The sequence below is a fragment of the Odocoileus virginianus genome, chromosome 20 (genome assembly GCF_023699985.2).
Source record: "Odocoileus virginianus isolate 20LAN1187 ecotype Illinois chromosome 20, Ovbor_1.2, whole genome shotgun sequence".
Classification (NCBI taxonomy): Eukaryota; Metazoa; Chordata; class Mammalia; order Artiodactyla; family Cervidae; genus Odocoileus; species Odocoileus virginianus.
The window spans coordinates 3,343,371-3,354,152 of NC_069693.1; the positions used below are offsets into that span (position 1 = coordinate 3,343,371).

Consider the following 10,782-nt stretch of genomic DNA (forward strand, 5'->3'; position numbering starts at 1 on the left):
CGTTACCTTTGTGTACATGTGTGGTCTTGGATTGGAAAGGGAGCAAGAGAGAGAGAAAGGTGTGTGTGTGCAAAGTTTCCACTCACAGTCACAAAATAATTTCAGATGAAGAAGAGTCAGAGAAAGACAAATGTCACATGATATCGCTTATTTGTGACATCTAAACTAATGAACTTATTTACAAAACAGACACAGAGAGAATGAACTTATGGTTACCAGGGGGTATAGTGTCGGGGGGATTAGAGGTTTGGGATTGACATATACACAGGGCTATATTTAAAATGGATGACCCACAAGGACCTACTCTTATAACACAGAGAATTCTACTTGATATTCTGTGACTCCCTAAGTGAGAAAAGAATTTGAAAGCAATAGATGCATGTATATGTATAAGTAAATCACTTTGTTGTACAGCTGAAACTAACACAGTTAGTCTCTTAATCACACATAATCAATATAGAATTTTTTGCAATTTTCAAAGAACCATAATATCTATGTCTGCTCCCGTCATAAGAATGCAGAATCAAAGTCTGTATTAATGAGTCTTTAATTGAAAACCTGCACTGAGCCTGAGATATGAGGTGGGTACATGTGATTTCTCTTCTGCAAAGAGTTAGGATTAATGACATTTATCATGAGCTTGGGAAAAGCTTGCTGCATGGTATATACAGAATCACAGTTACTACTTCCTGAGGCAGCAAGATCTGCTTGAATCGTCTTAGTTTACTGTTCAGGAAAACAAAAGGTGAGGCTCGGGTCGTGAGGCCTGCTCAGTGACAAGGCTCAGGTCAGACTTCCATCCCTGGCGGGAGAGGAGGCTGACCATCTTCCCCTGTGACATGCACCAGGCTGACTGTACGAACAACACCGCCCGCCTTCCGCATCCTGTGACTCGGTCAGCTTTGCTCAGTCCTGCCTCCTGCCTCACAGAAGCAGAGCCATGTGCCCCACGCTACTCAGCCTCCTGAGTCGCCGTGAGTCTGGAAAGACTGGTAGGAGAGGTTTATGGTAGAAATCTGGGGTCTTCACACGACTGACCAGATTCCCTGGATGAGGGTGCAAGGAGCGTGGGGTCCATCGGGACGAGCCATCTCTAATGGGCTTTTCCTTCTAGGATTCTGTGTGAGTCTGAGGATCTGGGCAGCTGTGGGTGAGTCCTCCCCATCCCTTATTTCTCTGTTCAGCAGAGCAGGCGGGGCTGAGGCAGATGACACTGGGGGGCAGGGTGAGACCCCTGTCAGTACAGTGAGAGCCGCATGCCCTGTGGATCCCAGGTCCTCCTATTGGCCTTGATACTCATCTTCACTCTCCCCAGAGGTTAGCCTGGCTCTGGGCTCTGGACCTGAAGGCACAGTGTGAAGTCTGGGAGGTGGGAGCTGGGCCCCCTGAGTGCCATTTCTATCATGAGAGGGAGCGAGGGGCTGCAGCCCACAGACCCCTCTCAGAGAAGGTGGCATCTCCAACCAGCCCTTACAACAGGATATGCAGGACCACCTGCTAGACCTGACCCCAGGGGAGGGGCTGGGCATCAGGCAGGGCCACCTGGACCTGGTCCCACATTTGATGGAGGCTAGCTAACAAAGGAGCAAGGTCATGGTTTCCTTCCTGCTTTTCAGTCAGGTGGTTTTTTCTCTTCTTATTGTGTTAGTTCCTCGGTCGAGTCTGACTCTTTGCAACCCCTTGGACTGTAGCTCACCAGGCTCCTCTGTCCATGGGGTTCTCCAGGTAAGAATACTGGAGGAGGATGCCATTACCTTGTCCAGGGGATTTTGCCAATTCAGGGATTGAACCCTGCTCTCCTGCATGGCAGGAATATTCTGTACCGTTTGACTATAACAAATCCAACAGGGAAGTCCTTTCACTTCTTTTCCGCGTATCAATTTTTCTGTGGTGTTTTCCTTTGCCTGCATCATGGAGCTTGCAGAATCTTAGTTCCCTGATCAGGGACCAACCAGGGCATGTGGCAGAGAAAGTGCTGAGTCCTTACCACTGGACCGCCAGGGAATCCCCAGTGTTTTGTGTTTTGAGACAAAGTTTTCAACATTTTGTCAACCCAAGGAGTGCTTCCTCTCCTGAGAAGAATCACTTCTGAGAATCATATTCTAAGAATCTTCGTGATGTCCATCCTGAGTTGACTGTGTCTCTATCTGTCCCCAGGCCCAGGTGCCCTTGAGCATCAAGGTGATGCACTTTAGAGAGGAGACTTTCAAGAATTGAAGGGGAAGGGCCCATGGGGGTAAGGGGGAGAGGAGACTGTTCCTATTTGCCTCTCAAAGCCTGTGCCTCCTTCTGTCCTAGGTGAATATGACAAGCCCTCTTTGTCAGCCTGGCCAAGACCCATGGTTCCCTTAGGACAGATTGTGACTATTCAGTGTCACTCCTGTTCTCCATTTGCATTATTCAGACTGTTCAAAAGAGATGGGACCAGTTGGCCCGAGTTCCAGGGACATCTCAACATCTTCACCCTTGGCCCGGTGACCTGAGAACATGCTGAGTCCTACACGTGTTCTGGATTCTACAGGTCTCTCTCTGTGTGGTCCGATGTCAGTGACCCCTGCAGATTGTGGTCACAGGTAGGAGGGGTCCAGCCAAGCCTGGGACAACCGTGCCTGCAGGCATTCCTACCCTAGTTCCACATGCCAGTGCACCCAAGGCTTACTCAGGGTTCCCAGCCATGACTGAGCCAAAGAAAGAGTACCCACTCTGAGACTTTAAACTCAGGGTGTTGAATAGAGGGATGGGGCGCCCCAGCACAGGAAGGAGGATCCTCCCTAGGCATTAGTTAGACAGGATGCGGCCACCCCCTGCCAGCAGGGAGGATGGGGAATGACCCTGATCCAGCACCTGCCACCCAGTAGGGAGCTGTAATCCCCTGTGAAGGAGCTGGGGTCCAGGGAGGAGACCCAGGAACATCTCCAGAGGCATGAGGTGGGGTCACAGATGGGAAATGTTCCCTTTTTTCTCCACTTCCTTCCCTGTTGATGCCAGTCATCACCCAGGTTATAGGAGACGTATGTGATAGGACCCAGGGTATGCATCCTCAGAATCATCCCAGCCCCCCACCATGAATATTAGGGATGGGATGAAACTCAGAGCATGGCAAACCACTCCAGTATTCTCACCTGAAGAATCCCATGGACAGAGGAGTCAGGCTGGTCCTCTACACTCCATGGGGTCCCACAGAGTCGGACACAACTGAAGTGACTGAGCATGCATGCATGAAGCTGAGAGCGGATCCAACAGCTAAAGAGTTTAGAATAAACACAGAGGAGGCTGGAGGTCTTGAGCAAGGAGAAAGAGAAAACCATGAGCCAGACCCGAGAACAAGGTTGGAGAGAATGCCACAGAACAGACAGGAAGGGTCATTGGCTTTGCTGGTTCATGGGGACATTTTTCACACCTTCAGATGTCAGGGGAAGCACCGAGGTGGGGTGACTCACTGAAGCTCACAACCTCTTTGCTCCTAGGTGTGTTCACAAAACCCAATCTCAGGCCCCCTCCTGCGGTGGGAGGGGATGTGACCCTCTGCTCTCACTCACCGCTGCTGCTTTTTATGCTGCACAAAAAAGGCAGCACAGGGCATTTCCAGACACGTGGAGAGACATTCACGGGCGGGCATGCCCCAGCTGACTTCTCTATTGGCTCCATGACCTCGGGGATTGCGGGCACCTACAGATGCTGTGGCTCTCTCAGCCGCTCCCCCTATGAGTGATCAGCCACCAATGACCCCGTGGACATCGCCATCACAAGTGAGTGTGCCCAGACCAGTCCCTTCTGCCGTCTGTGTCACAGAAGGTCTGGTGTCCAGTCCAGCATCAGCACTGGGAGACAATGACAGGTGTGAAGAAACGCTCACACACTTGAGAGAGGGAACAAACCAGAGAGAGAGGAGGTGTGAACACGGAAGGGAAATAGGACAGAGCACCTGTCATGCGGTAAAGAAAAGAGCAGACACAGCCGGTGACAGATTGAAGCAGCAAGAACGGGAAAGAACGAGCAATGGAGAAAGATGCACCAGAGCAGGGACCCGGGCAGTTCCCGGCTCAGGCAGCCAGCGATGGTTGGTTAAGGGGCCGGGTTCCCGCCTTCATGTCAGAGCTTCCTTCCTCTGTCGGGAGCACTGTGGTACCAGACGCCCTTGCAGTCTGGCCCCTGGATGGTCAGGACGGAGGTCGAAACCTTGAAGTTGCTCAGCCTCGTGCTTTAACGCGTCCTTCTGCACAAAGAGGAAGGAGTTGTCCCTTTCAACCCTCCCCATGAAGGAGTCCCTTCGAGCCCCTGGGGGTGGGCAGGGCTGCACTGAACACTCCCTCCAGTTTGAAGTGGTCAAGGATCCAATGAGAGTCTGGCAATTTCCAGGCCATAATGTCTGTTTCTGGGTCAGTACCATGTTTTCTGATGGTCCCAGCAGAACCTAGTAGGATCCGTCTTTCAAGAGAACCCCACATCTTGTTGATTTTTAAAGTACATTTTTTTCTTATTTATTCTCGTTGAAGTCTCCATGGTTTATGATGTTGCTAATTCCTGTTGTAGATAAGACTGATTCAGTTGTTCATATACATACATTTCTTCAGAGAAAGGATATTAAATGACAGTCCATTATTAAAGCTATGTTTGAATTTTCCCTGTGCTGGGTGTTCGTTGCTGTGGGGCTTTCTCTCCTGGTGCTGGGTGGGCTTCTCATGCAGTGCTTCTCTTGTTGCACACTGCGGGCTCTAATCCTCTATTTAGGACTTGAGTTACTCAGTGCTCTAAGATCAAGGTCTTCCTTCAAGGTCTGTCCAAGAAACCCTCTCTCTCAGCCCGGGGGGGTGGGGGGGGGCGGGGGCAGTGGTGAGGTCAGGAGAGAACGTGACCTTGCTCTGCAGCTTTGAGCGTCGCCTTTGACAAGTTCCATCTGCTCAGGGAGGGGGAGAACCTTGGGTGCCTGCTTGCTGCAGGGCAGGGCCCCTGCGGAGCACTCCAGGCTGAGTTCCCTCTGGGTGCTGGGACCCCAGCCCACAGCGGGGCCTACAGGTGACACGGCTCCTTCAGTCACTCTCCCTACTGGTGGTCAGACCCCAGTGACCCCCTGCTCCTCTCTGTCACAGCTGAGGAGCCCTTTCCTGGCCCAGCTTTGTTGTTGCTCTTCAGTCTCTATGTTGTGTCCAACTCTTTATGACCCTGTGGGCTGCAGCTCGACAGACTCCTCTGTCCTTCACTATCTCCCCTTCATTGATCACAGCCTTGTCGTGATGAAGGTGCTTGTGTAACTCAATGAAGCTATGAGCCATGTCGTGCAGGGCCACCCAGCACAGAACGGTCATAGTGAAGAGTTCTGACAACAGCTGGTCCCCTGAAGGAGGAAACAGCAACCCAATGCAGTATTCCTGTTTCCAGAACCCCAAGCAGTGTCCCGTGCTTTACAATGCACTAAATCACATTGCATTGGCCAAGAAGTCCCTTTGGCCTTTTCCATAACATCTGACTCTGTCACTGAGCTCTAGCTCAAGGGCCCTGCGCTGCTGTCAGGGAGCCTTAGGGCTTCTGGAGAAATGGAGGCAATGAGAACCAGAGAGGAAACGACATGGTCAGGGGCATCTCAACCCTCATCCCCCTCCAGTATGGATGCTTCTCATCAGAGTCCTGTCTATCCAGGCAAATAAAGAGAAGGTTCAGGGTAGACCCAGGAGGAGGAGAGGCTCTGCTGATTTGGGAGGATCAGAGATTGCATTGGGTCCTTGCCCTTAATGTTTTCCCAGAGGCATCTCTGACATATAGGTGATTTCCCAATTAAGGAGCATAGATACTCAGTCCTGGAGCAGAAATAATGTCTCTTGCTTACAGCTGTCTTTCTTTGCCTGGGATACTCTTCCCACCTCCTCCACCATCTCTTCTCCAGGATGGAGGGTCTACTCAACGCATTCACGGGGAGGGACCAGGAGCTCTCCCCTCCCCCTTCAGTGTTCTGGGGGATGAGAGAGTCAGGACAGGCAGGAGGTCAACCTTTCAGAAAGAATAGTCCTCATTCAGTGGGTATGAGGAAGGTTACTTGCTCACCCCTTCTGTCTTTTTTCCCCTAGGATCCACTACAAGTACTTGCCCATCACCCATGGATCCACACACCACAGAAGGTAAGCAAGACAGTCTCCTATCTCAGCAAATTTCTGAGAAGACAGAGGGTTCTTGTGTGAGGGTTGGTTCTACCACCTCTGAGTTCTGTGACTTTGGGCTCCTCAACATCCCTGTCATGTCAGCATTTGAGATCATGGTCTGTATTAGAGCCAGAGAGGGCATTGAGTTTCTCATGCTCTTGGGCTGGGATTTTCTAAACTGAACAAAGTGAGACAGAGTGACTTGACCCCATGCTTAAGGGAGATGCTTCTCCTCCCTCCACCAGTATTTGGGGAAGGATGGCAGGGGCCAAGCAGAGAATTCCAGGGAGCACATGAAAGATGGGCTATTCCTCTGTTAGTGTTTTATGAACTAAACCTTCCACAGTTCAGAAATAGAAGTGTCATGTCTTCTTGAGGATTCCATTCCAGGTATATGTGGATGGAGGGGGAAAAGTATTGAGGATTAAAGCAGTCCCCATTCATGCAAAAATACCATGCCTTGTCATACGGGCAGCAGAGAAAAACTGCATCGGTGCCCGGGGGACCTTGGTTCAGACCTCTGCTGGTCTGCACAGCCTCTTTACTTTATCCACTGCTAGCATCTCTCCTGGATGCTTTGGTACCTCCTGGGAAGTGGAGACCATAACTGATCAGGTTGAGAGATGCTGACACACTTTGACACAAGGATACAATAAATCCTGTGTGTAGGGGCAGGGTGTATGCACCGAATAACCAGAACTTTTCCCGTTTGCTTGTTGGCAGAAGCACGGCTTCCTCAAGGCCACTCCAGCCAGCTGCACCTTCTCTTTAGGCTCTCTGTAGCCTTCATCTATACCAGCATCTTCCTCGCTGTTCTTGTCTGTCACTGGTTACCCAAAAAGTAAGTGTGAAGAGCCAAACTGTCACTGGTGTTCTACCCAAAATCATAAGTCTGAAGGAGGGAAGCACAGTGTCATCTGACCCAGGGGGAGGTGGGCTCATAGCAGAGAATGGTGTTGTCACTTCCTGTAGGTTAAGAACTGATTTCCGTTGTTGTATTCCCTGAGGGAATATCTTCCAGAGAACCATGGAACCCTGTTCTTTTTATGAAAATATGTGTTCATTTATTTCTGGCTGCAGCAGGTCTTGGCAGCAGCATGGGGGATCTTAATTGTGGTGCTGGGGTGCGGTTCAAGGCTCCAGAGCTCACGGGCTCAGCAGTTGCAGCCTGTGGGGCTTAGCTGCTTCACAGCACGTGGGGTCTCGGTTCTCCCACCAGGGGCAGAACCCACACTCCCTGCACGGGAAGGAGGACTCTTTATCCCCGGCCACCAGGGACGTTCCAAGCCCTGATCTTCCCTCCAGCCACAGCCATCTGCTCTTCTCCCCTTTATGATCTGGGAGTCTGCTGGTACGCATTAGAGGATGGTCCATAACAGAAGATGTACAATGGGCTCCGTGTGTCTGCACAGGTTCCAGAGAGAGTCCGTCAGTGGCTGGGCTTGTATATGGGATGTTTTTTTTTTTTTTTAATTTAGTGGAGTAGACAGGCTCAGCAACCTGGGGCACACCCATGCCTTTTCCTGGCTTTGATGTCCCCACCAAAGATATGGAGATCTAGAAGAATTCGCCCCCAACCCAAGAGCCTTGACCCTCTTCCATTTGCAGATGTTGCCATCATGGAAGGAGAGCCCAAGGAAGACAGAACAGTGAAGGCGAGGTGAGTCCTCCCTGCCCAAACCCTTGCCATAGCCCGAGCCCCTCCAATGCCCAATGCCCCAGCCTTCAAAGATCACGTGTCAGTCCATCATTCACACCTCCTTCCTCTCAGGACTCTCCAGCAGAAGACGTGATATATGCCCACTTGGACCATGGGACCCTCTCTGAGAGATTGTTCACTCCCACTCCCTGAGCCCCATGAACCTCTCTGCTGATCCCAGTATCTATGAGGAATTCGATGTAAACCAAGACCATGCTGAGCCCTGACCTGCCCCATCCTTGAGCACATAGAGTGTTATAAAAAAAGACTGGATCTCTTTATAAAGAGGTTTCTCTGTGGATACTCCTTCTCCTCCTGCAAAGTGGCCCAGCAGCTCTGAGGTGAAGAGTGGAGTCCAAGAATTATAGGATTGTCTTCATAAATCTCACAACCTATTAGTAATCCCCTGGCTATAATAATACTCTCTTTTAAGTATCAAATCTTCGGGGAGAAGTTGTTATAATCAATTGCACATACTGGGTAGTTTGCCATGATCATCCAACTTTTTCTACAATTCCAGGAAAGCGTAAAAATTTGCAAGTTGAGCCTTCAAATTATTCAGTTTAAAATAATAGAAAGCCAATTAAAAAAAAAAAAACCTCTGTTCATTAATAGTTTACAAGGATGAACTTATTTACAAGACAGAAAGAGACTTGCAGACTTAGAGAACAAACTTAGAGTTACAGAGGGGAAGGATGGGGGAGAGATAGATTGGAAGTTAAAGATTGACATGTGCACACTGCTATATTTAAAACAAAATGCTTTCCATGAAACAGTAATAAAAGCAATGCAAGTTGGCAAAATAAAAAGATGAAGTATATTCTGTTTGAGATATCCAGTGTGGTGCCACTTGCCAGAAGAGGCTGCGTGTGTGTGTGCTAAGTCGATTCAGTCATGTTTGACTCTTTGCGACCCCGTGGACAGTGTGTAGCTTGCTAGGCTCCTCTCTGCATGGGATTCTCCAGGCAAGAATCCTGGAGTGGGTTGCCATTCCCTTCTCGAGGGGATCTTCTGGACCCAGGGATCGAACCCACGTCTCTCATGTCTCTTGCATTGGCAGGTGGATTCTTTACTACTGAGCCATCGAGGAAGTTCCCTCAACGGTTTCCCAGGTGTGTGCACTGAGGCTGCTGGGGTTCCAGGGGTAGAAACAGGACAACAAGATCCCCCTCAGTCTGGATCTGCACTGGCCAATAAAGTACTTACCCAGCCACGTGGTACAGACAATGACTCTACACGTATGTGAAGTAAAGCATTCAGTTCTTCAGGCACACCCACCGTGTTTCAAGTGCTCAGTAGCGTCATGTGGCCAGGTGCCAGGGTATTGGACAGAACAGATATTTAAAAAGTCCCGTCCTCACCGAGAATTCTACTGGACATTCCACTCCAGATCACTGAGGCCTGCAGAGAGAACACTTGCCCCAAGGAGGCTTTGCGTGTGTTGTGTGAATCCATCGATATTTGCACATTTTGTCTTTTTTGCTTCTTGTCACCAAAGCCAAGGATTTGAGAATCTTGTGCTTCTTAAGTTATCAACTGGGTCACCATGTGGCTTGGCTCACCCAAGCGGAGGGATGAAGACCATAACACCATGAGGACCCCGGTGTGAAGTGAGCTGGCAAATGGGGTGAAGATCAAGCTCCAGGCCTTAGTTGCTCATTGAGCTGTCTGTGTGTGATGTCTCTCCTGGCTTAGAACTAAACCGCCCAAGAATTCTTTCACCAAGAAATGTCAGGATCACTAGAAGTGAAGACAGGCTGGGCTTCTGTGTTGCTACTGTCACTGTTTCCATTTTTCCCCTAAGATTCCTTTTTTTTTTTTTTTTTCTGCCTTTAAGTGCTGGGACCAGATGTCATGATCTTCATTTTTTTGAATGTTCACACTGTAGATATGAACCCCAGTTATTCTCATATTTCTTCTTTTAAAAAAATAATTGAATGTTAGCATTTGATGCCAGCCTTCTGCTGAATCTGAGTTCTTCAACCACCTACAGAAATGGGTTTACCTGGGTCGTGGGTGTATTTCTGCTGTGTGACACCAATGCCTGCTTCAGAGTAGGTGCTCTGCAATAATTTATGAACTCACTGAAGATCAGAAGTAAATTCCATTTCTGGAGGGGACTGGGAAAATCAAGTTCAGAGTCCTATTTGGAGCCAGGCTGTGATGGCTGACTCCGGACGAGAACCTGGGTTCCTGGAGCAGGGGGTCAGGCCAGGCAGAAAGAGGTGAGACATCACATGTGGGCTGAGATGCCTTCTGAGCCCTGCCTGTAAATATCAGAGACTGGTCTTTGGAGGGGTCACACCCTTGCCTGGGTCCATGGTCGTGGGAACCCCGAGGCATTGTGGCAGACCCCCAGGGACCACATCCTGTTTGTCCTCTAGGGCCCCGTGGTCTCCTCATCTGTACAGGGTGGGGGCGGGGGCAGCTGGGCGCTCAGAGCTGCAAAAATGCCTTCCATCCTCTCTGCCTCGGCCGGTTGTGGCGGGCAGGGAGGGGACAGCAGGAAGGCACGGGACACCCACCCTGCCCCCAGTTCATGGGATCCTCAAGTCTTGGGCAGCTGGAGGGACCAGGGATACTGATGGGAAGAGAATCAGCCCAAGCTTTCGCTGGCAAATCTCTCACTTCCAGGGCTGAGTCTGGGCCAGAAGACCCCAAACCCTGAAGGCGGGTCCTCTCAAGTCTCCTGGGACCCATGTCTCACTTGAGCCCTAGAAACTCGGTGGGGGGTGAGGTGGGGGCTCTGGGATGCTGGTGAAACCTGGAAGGGCTCCTGTGCTGAGCTGGGGAGTGAGGGGTGGGGAGGTCCTGGGACTCAGCCTCTGACTTCCTTCCAGGGACCTTCCAGAAACCCACCATCTCAGCTGAGACTCTTTTAGGCAGCTTCAAAGTGCCCATGTGAATACACTGTAGGCAGAGTTGGAATGTGCAAGTGAGTACACAGAC

At 50.3% G+C, this 10,782-nt stretch overlaps 1 pseudogene; it reads left to right on the forward strand.

Annotated features, from left to right (window-relative positions):
- Nucleotides 1-940: 940 nt before the first annotated feature.
- Nucleotides 941-7,986, forward strand: LOC110152195 (putative killer cell immunoglobulin-like receptor like protein KIR3DP1; annotated as a pseudogene).
- The last annotated feature ends 2,796 nt before the right edge of the window (nucleotides 7,987-10,782 follow it).